The following is a 9,359-nucleotide window of genomic DNA, read 5'->3' on the forward strand; positions in this document are numbered from 1 at the left end:
AAAATTTTGCTTCTAGAAGAGATGCCCTATATAATTCTTACTTTAAGGAGCAAGTTGCTTTTATAATTTTTTTATTATTCTACCATTCAAGTATTTCCATTTAAATTAAATTCAATACCATTTAAAAAAAATCAAAAGTGCAGCCAGTATTCAATTCCTGGGCTAAATAATTTTAGAAAGCTTTATGTTATTGAACCTACAGGGTTTTTCTGTTGTTTTAACTCTTTCTGTGATTTTTCCCATTAGTCACGTAATTGACTGCAATATAACAGACATGGAGGATAAAGAAGAACTGAATAGAACAATCCTTGGCCTCATGAAGTTGAGAATCTAGCAAGGGAGTCAAACAATTCAATCATTCAGAGACAATTTACTGAGTGCCTGGTTTAAGATGAGAACAACAAAACCCCAGCACAGAGAAATCATTTTAGTGGGAGAGATAGATAATAGGTAAGCCAACTTAAAAAAAAAAATCGTACTGGTTTTTCTTTAATAGTGATGCATATTTGAACTAAATAAGCACATTTTAAAAAGAGCAGTGATTGAGAAGAGGCTTTTTAACTGAGTGGTCCGAAAGGGCCTCCCTGAAAAAGTCTGTTTTGAACAGATTTCTGAATAATATCAGCTAGGAAGCTGTGTAAAAATCTTAGGGATGGGTGATTTTTCCAGTCAAAAAACTGTAAAGGCTCCAAAGTCACAATAGAGCTATAAGTTTCTCTAATAAAGTAACTTCTGACAAAGAATGAGAAGAAATAACTAACCCAAGTTTGAAAGAAAAGGGACAGACTTTTTATGGAATTCATATTTAATTAAAGCTCTAAAGGACAAAAATACAATAGAGCAAAATTCTGGTCACGCTGATATACCTAATGAAAGTTCATAAACAAGGTGTGGGTAGCAAAGAGTGTGTGGGAATGTTGGTAAGAACAGTGGGGAAGAGTCATCCCTGAACATGTTCTTAAATGAAGCAATTCTTGTGTTGTTTTAAAGGGTAAATTGGAGTTTGCCTAAGTGATTAGAGAAGGATGCCTCAGCTTATGGAAGTTCAAAGCCATAAAGATGTGATAAACTACTGCAGACATTTTCATGTATATTTGTTGTTGCTTCTAGTAATGGTGATCTAAAAACTCCTACTTAAGACAACTAATAATCCAGACAAAATAGCTTTTAAAGTTAAAAATATCAGAATGATTATAAAAATCAAGGGTGGGATTACTGTGCCAAAATACGAAATACAATGAGAGCCTAGAGATATATGCCCTGAAGCCATTTTAGCTATGAGAGCATTTGAAACTGCTAAAACACACTGAGCTGTGTTGTTAATAGACTCTTGATACTAGAGAAACAAAATTCAAAATCCAGCAGCAATCAAATTTGAGGACTTTGGTACAACCCAAATTTAAGTTGAGATCCCCAAAGCACAAGGAGAAGCAGAAATAAGACTATAGCCTACCTTGCCTTCTGTGTAAACTGAGAAAGTCAATCACTGAATTTGGAGTATGATTGTCTTGTAGAGTCTCCAATATAAGATAAAATCCTGCCAAGGAGGACCATACCATTATTATAGCTCTTAATTATCCCTACTCAATAAGAGTTTCAAATATAATGTCTTGAACATAGCAAAATGTAACAAACCACACAAAGAAAAACTATTAACAAGATTTGATAGACAAAATGGGATTAAGTATGATGTTAAAATGATCAATAAAGATTGTAAAATGGCTTGATTACTCTGCTCAAAGAAATGAGAGGGGAAGCAAATTGAACAAAAACTGAAACTAAAAATATTGAGAAAGGTTTTATAAATGAACCAAATGGATGCTCTAGAACTTTAAAGATATGACAGCTAATTTAAGATACCACAGGGGTGCCTGGGTGGCTCACTTAATTAAACCTCCAATTCTTTTTCCTTTTTTTTTTAACACCTTAATTGTATTTTATTTCTTTCATTTTGGCTCAGGTCATGATGTCAGGGTTGTGAAATAGAGCCCAGAGTTGGGCTCTGTGCTGAGCGTTGGGCCTGCTTAAGATTCTTTCCCCTTCTTTTTCTATCCCTCCCTGTGCTCTCACTTGCTCGCTCTCTCTTGCTTGCAAATAAATAGATAGATACATAGATAATAGACAAAGCAAAATAAAAGCAGATTATGAAAATAAATATAAAGATTTTGAAATGAAAACAAGTTCAAAATAAAATAGAGAAGACCTACACAGCTAAAAGTTCATTCAGAAAATCTATTAAAGAAGTCAGTATGACACAAATCAAAAGATTTGAGCATGTACTTTACAGAAAGGGTAATCCAAATGGCCACTCATATATAAAAACTGTTTATCTTTATTATGAATCTGGAATTAAATTGAATTAAATTAAAAATAAATTAAAACCTAAAATGACATACTATTACACACTTACCATATTGGGCAACAGTAAAATTGTCTTGCAAGAATGTGAAAGAATGAAAGTGCCCATAATAAAAACATTTGAGGTAAGTTGGACAATATTTAGAAAACTTAAAAAACTTAAATAAAGATTTGGTCCATTCCTAGAAATACAACATGGAACTAAATGAATATTTTCACCAGGATATGCACACAGATGATTATAGCTATTTCATTCATAACGGCAGATCAGTAGTGGTCTATTTGCACAATGTTACATTAAATAAGAGAAAATATTAACAAACTGGGAGGAGGGGCTAGGTTGTTATCATAAACAGATCTTCTATGGTGCTGATTATGTTCTATTTCTCAAAATCTTTAAGTTAAAAAAGTTTTCAAATTTATATCTAGATAGATAGATAGATAGATAGGTAGGTAGATGATAGATAGACAAATATCCCAGAAGCTGCAATGCTAGGCTAAGACCAGGCTTTAAAGGGCTTTTCTATGCTCTACTAAATACTTTAAACCATTCATTATATCATAGCTCAGTGTTCAAATCTCCATTTGTTTCCTCAGTTTCCTCATATTTATCTTAAGGTGACCTGATCCAGACTTTTGATCACCTTTGTCTAAATATTTCTATTTTAACAAAGTCCTTTTTAACACTGAGAGTCTAAAACATAGAAAAATACTCTGATTGTTATCTCACTAGAGTGGAAAATATATAGTTACCCATTAACTAATGATATCCATGTCTACATTAGATCCATGACATTTTTAATTCTTGGGAGCTTTTGGTTAAATGAATTTTTTAAGCTTCCTTTAAATGAAGCTTTAAGCCATCACCACATGAATAAAATTAAAGAACTAAATGAAAACAAGCCAAGTATTTACAGAGTAATAGAATGTGCAGTGGAAAGAATACAATTCTGAAATCATAAAGCCTAAATTAGTGTGATGCATCTTTACTAGCCATGTAATCATAAACCAGTTATCTAAATGTGTTAGCCTCAGTTTTTTCACCCATGAAATGGTGATGATAATACTTATTATGCAGAGTTGTTGTGTGGATGTGATGAAGCATGGAGCATGAGAGTCTCATATTCCATGCTAAAATGATAGCTATTTTTATACTTATAATAATTCTAATAATAGTAATTAAATTGTTCAAAATGGTAATATTCATTTATATTGAGGCATTGTATTGACTATTCACAGATACATTTACCAAAATAAATTTCATTTTACTTTACCCCCTCTGAGGATATATATTCCCTAATTCAATATGAATCTCATTATGAATAATAATTATCATAATAAATATGCTGATTTTTCTTCTATTTATTTTTAGTGAAGTATCCTTTACTGAATAAGCAAGTCTGTCTAATTCAAAATTTGCATGCTGCTTTCTTATGAAACTAGATTATAGAGTTGTATGAAATAAATTCATGCAGTTAAGACATTTATGTTTGGAAAACTGGGTGGTCAGTTTAGTATTTCAAAAGAAGATTTTAAATTTAAACCTTAAAACTGAGCTCCTTCAGCCTTATTTATAGGCCATCCTTCATGCTTCATAAGTACTCCTTCATTGTAAACTAAGTAATAGTTTTTGTCACAGTGTCTATAACGAAAATGGATTTTATATTCTATTATTTCAGAGTTCGTTGCAGTTTCTACTTCCTTACTTCCTTTTTTGAAAAATAGATTAATTCTACAAAAAGTTTTTTCCAGCTTTATTGAAAAAAAACGACATATTATAATTTGTAAATGTAAGAAATGATTTCTTATAACATTGCAAACTTTTAACATTGTGTAAATTTTGTACAATTTGATAAATTGGTATACATCTTTATTGCAATATAATCTATATAAAAATGTTAATACATCTACTATCTTGTATAGTTGCCACTGTTTTTTATGCATGTATCGTAAGGAATTTTAAGATCTATTCTCTTAGCAACTTTTATGTATATAGTATAGTAGAGATAAACTTCAGAGGTCTTGTGGGTTTTGTTCCAGACTGCCTCAATAAAGTGATTATCTCAAAAAACTAAGTCAAATTATTATTTTTTTTTGGTTTCCCAGTGCAAATAAAAAATTATGTTTCCCAGTGCATATAAAAAATAATCACTATACTGTACTGTTCAAAAGCATTATGCTTTTTAAGAAAAACCATGTATATACCTTAAGTAAACTAGTTCTGAGTTTTCAGTGGGTCATAATTACTGATCACAGATCACCATAACAAATACAATAATAATGAAAAAACTTGAAATATTGCAAGAATTACCAACATGTGACAGAGAGACACAAAATGAACAAATGTTGTTAGAAAAATGGTGGCAGCAGACCTCTTTTATACAAGATTGCTATAAACTTTCAACTTGTAAGAATGTGATATATGCAAAGTTTAATAAAGGGAAGCACAATAAAAATGTATGTATATATTATTAACTATGATCATCATGCTGTACATTAGATCCCCAGAACTTTTTCATATTATAGTTGCAAGTTTGCACCCTTTGACCACCTTACTCCACCCCAGGTTCACCCCTTGTCAACTCAACTCTACGTTTCCATTAGTTTGCCTTTTCCTCAGATCCTGTATGTAAGGGATATCATAATACATAAATTAAAAAAATATATAAAATCTTTGAAATATTTCACTTAGTATAACACCTTCAAGATCCATCCATGCTGTTGTAAATGGCAGTATTTCTTAATTTTTCATGGTTAAGTAGTATTCCATAGTATATTTTAACCATACTTATTTTATTCATTCATCCATTAATGGATATTGAAGTTATTTCCATCTCTTGCTTAGAGTTAATAATTTTATAATAAACATAAGAGTGCAGATATGTCTTTGAACAGTGACTTCGTTTCCTTTAGATATATACCTAGAAGTGGGATTACTGAATCATATGGTATTTTTACTTTTAATAATATGAATAATATCCATACTGTTTTCCATACAAATTTATATCCCTAGCACAGTGCATAAGTTCCCCATTTTCCCCAATATTTACCAAAATTTGTTAGTTTCAATTTTTGGGTAGTATATATTCTAATAGGTAGTAATATCTTGCTGTGTTTTTCAGAGGTAAACAACAACAACAACAACAACATAATGACTTTGTCCTGAGTTTTTTACATTGAGCACTTTTTAATGCTCCTGTTGGTCATTTATATAACTTTTTTGAAAAAAAAAAAGTCTATTGAGATCCTTTTGCTATTTTTTAATTATATATATTTTTTCTATTTGTATCTGTTGGTTATTAACCTCTTTTCAGATATAAGATTTGTAAGTATTTTCTTACATTCTGTGGATTGTGTTTTCATTCTCTCTCTCTTTTTTTTTTGGCAATGCAGAAACTTTAGTTTGATGTAGTACCATTTATTTATTTTTGCTTTTTTTTTGCTTGTGTTTTTGGTCTGGTATCCAGAAAACTATTGGCAAGACCAATGTCAAGGAGAATTTTTCCTATGTTTTCCTTTAGGAAATGTAGTTTCATGCATCACCTTTAAGTCTTTAATCTATTTCAAGTTAAGACTTATGAGTGATATAAGGTTCCAGTTTTACTGTTTATGTGACTATTCAGTTTTAAATATCATTTATTGAACAGACTATCTTTACCCATTACATATGTTGGCCCCTGTCAAATATTAGGTGACTATGAAAGGATTTATTTCTGGACTCTCAATTCTGTTCTACTTGTTTATGGGTCTTTTTTTATGCCAGTATACTTTATTGTTTTGAGCATGAGGGCTTTGTAGTATAGTTTCAAATCAAGAAGTGTAATTTCTCTTCTTCATTCTTTCTCAGAACTGCTTTGATTATTTGTCGTCTTTTATGGTCTCATATAAATTTTAGGATTCTTTACTTACTTCTGTTGGTATGTGATTTGGTGAGTGCTGTGAAGTGTGTAAACCTGGTGATTCACAGACCTGGGGATAAAAATATATGTATATAAAAAATATATGTATATAAAAAATAAAAAATTTTAAAAAAATAAATAAATAAATAAAATCTTTAAAAAAAATTATATGGATTTTTTTTAAGATTTTTAATTTATTTATTTGACAGAGAGAGATGACAAGCAGGCAGAGAGGCAGGCAGAGAGAGAAGAGGAAGCAGGCTTCCTGCTGAGCAGAGAGTCTGATGCGGGGCTCGATCCCAGGACCCTGGGATCATGACCTGAGCCGAAAGCAGCGGCTTAACCCACTGAGCCACACAGGCGCCCCTAACATTGGATTTTTGATAGGAATTGGATTTACAGATGGTTTTCGGTAGTATGGACATTTTAACAATGTTAATTCTTGCCATTCATAAATATGAGCTATCTTTCCGTTTGTGTCTCCTTCAATTTCTTTATCAATGTCATAGTTTATGGAGTACAGATCTTTCATCTTCTTAGTTAAATCTATTCCTAAGTATTTTATTATTTTTGATGCTATTGTGAATTAGATTGTTTTCTTTATTTTTTCAGATAGTTCATCATTAGAGTGTTAAAATGCTCCTGTCTTGTGCTTACTTTGGCAGCACATATACTAAAATTGGAATGATGCAGAGAAGATTAGCGTGATCACTAAACAAGGATGACATGAAAAACTGGGAAGCATTCCATATTAAAAAGAAATGAAACAAAACAAAATTCTTGTCTGTTATATATTGATCTTGTATTTGGCAGCTTTACTAAATTTGTTTATTCAAAATTTTTTGTGAAGTTTTTAGGATTTTTTAACATGTAAGTTCATGTTATCCAAAAAAATAAAATTTTACTTCTTCCTTTTTTTTTTTTGGAGTCTCTTATTTCCTTGTGTTCCTTGTTTCTCTGGCTAGGACATCCAGTAGTATGTCAAATGAGAGTAGTGAAAGTGGATACACTTGTCTTTTTTCTGATCGTTAAGGGGAAAACTTTCAAACTTTTTTGATTGAATATGAGATTAGCTCTGGGCTTGCAATATGTGTTTTCTCTTTAATGGATTTTTAAAATTATTTTTTAAATTTTTTTATAAACATATAATGTGTTTTTATCCCTAGGGGTACAGGTCTGTGAATCACCAGGTTCACACATTTCATAGCACTCACCATCACTCACCATAGCACTTGCCCTCCCCAATGTCCATACCCCCACCATCCTCTCCCAACACACCTCCCCCCAGCAACCCTCAGTCTGTCTTGTGAGATTCAGTCTTTTATGGTTTGTCTCCCTCCCAATCCCATCTTCTATTTTTCTTTTCGTACGCCCGAAACCGCCTATGTTGCATCTCTACTTCATCATATCAGGGAAATCATAGGATAGTTGTCTTTCTCAGATCGATTTATTTCGCCAAGCATAATACCCTCTAGTTCCATCCACGTCATCACAAATAGCAGGATTTCATTTCTTTTGATGGCTGCATAGTATTCCATTGTACATATATACCACATCTTATTTATTGATTCATCTGTTGAAGGACATTTAGGTTCTTTCCATAGTTTAACTATTGTGGACATTGCTGCTATAAACATTTGGGTGCATGTGCCCCTTCAGAATGCCACGTTTGTATCTTTAGGGTATATACTCAGTACTACAATCACTGGGTCATAGGGTAGTTCTATTTTCTGCTTTTTGAGGCACCTCCACGCTGTTTTCCAGAGTGGTTGCACCAGCTTGCATTCCCGCGTACAGTGTAGGAGGGTTGCCCTTTCTCCACATCCTCGCCAGCATCTGTCATTGACTGACTTGTTCATTTTAGCCATTCTGAAAGGTGTGAGGTGGTATCTCATTCTGGTTTTGATTTGTATTTCCCTGATGCCGAGTAATGTGGAGCATTTTTTCATGTGTCTGTTGGCCATTTAGATGTATTCTTTGCAGAAATGTCTGTTCATGTGCTCTGCCCATTTCTTCATTGGGTTATTTGTTCTTAGGGTGTTGAGTTTGATAAGCTCTTTATAAATTTTGGATACTGGCCCTTTATCTGGTATGTTATTTGCAAATATCTTCACCCAGATAACTTCTGACAGTCATCTTTTGGCTTTGTTAACTGTTTCCTTTGCTGGGCAAAAGCTTTTTGATCTGATGATATCCCAATAGTTCATTCTTGCCCTTGCTTCCCTTGCCTTTGGTGATGTTCCTAGGAAGAAGTTGCTGCTGCTGAGGTCAAAGAGGTTGCTACCTGCTCTCTCCTCAAGGATTTTGATGGATTCTTTCTCACATTATACTTCTTCATCCATTTCCAGTCTATTTTCATGTATGGTGTAAGGAAATGATTCAATGTCATTTTTCTGCATGTGGCTGTTCAATTTTCCCGACTCTAAGGCCAGCGGCACCTTCTCTTCCCCGGGGGTGGCGTGCTGTACCTTCCCACACTTGCTCCTGGGTACCGCGGTGACACAAGTGTGCGACCACGCTTCTCTCTCAAGTAGAGGGGATGCTAGGGCAAAGAGAATTTCACTCCATGCGGGTATCTTCCAACCTGCTGTGGAGACTAGAACAGGCAAGCAGCAGCATCCCCAAACCCAACTCTGATTTCCCAACAAAAGATGTACTTTCCCAGGGGAGATGCCCAGGCAAAGAGGCTATCGCTGTATGCGGGTTTCTCCCACCCAGAGACTGGGCTCGGGCAAGCAGCAGCAGCCCGCAGAACATTTCTCAGGGAATGCGGTGCTTTCGCAGAGGCTTTGGCTTGGAGCGTACAGCACTTCGCCGCTGCTTCCTCAACAAGGCTTCATTCGCATCAGGGAAGAAGAGCTGTGGGAGAGCTGGTGCCTCCTGGCCTTGCTTTCCGGGATCCATGTTCCCATCCTGGGTTCACCCTGTCAGGCCGAACTAAGCAGACAAAGCCAGAACCGTGCAGTAGCGTACGTAGCCTAGGATGGCACTCTATGCACACTACCATCTCGCGGTGTAGGCATCGCTTGGCCTTTTACTCAGGCGCTCAGGAGGACTCGCGGACTAGGCCAGCGCTTTCCCCACTGGAAAGGAAGGTGACAG

The 9,359-nt window shown here is 34.2% G+C and overlaps 1 non-coding gene across 1 annotated transcript; it reads left to right on the forward strand.

Annotated features, from left to right (window-relative positions):
- The first annotated feature begins 6,906 nt into the window (after positions 1-6,906).
- On the forward strand, positions 6,907-7,013 carry LOC131820269 (U6 spliceosomal RNA). Its single transcript, XR_009349563.1, has one exon. It is a non-coding gene; the product is annotated as a U6 spliceosomal RNA (small nuclear RNA).
- Positions 7,014-9,359: the final 2,346 nt, after the last annotated feature.

This window comes from Mustela lutreola, chromosome 17, assembly GCF_030435805.1.
Source record: "Mustela lutreola isolate mMusLut2 chromosome 17, mMusLut2.pri, whole genome shotgun sequence".
Taxonomy (NCBI): domain Eukaryota; kingdom Metazoa; phylum Chordata; class Mammalia; order Carnivora; family Mustelidae; genus Mustela; species Mustela lutreola.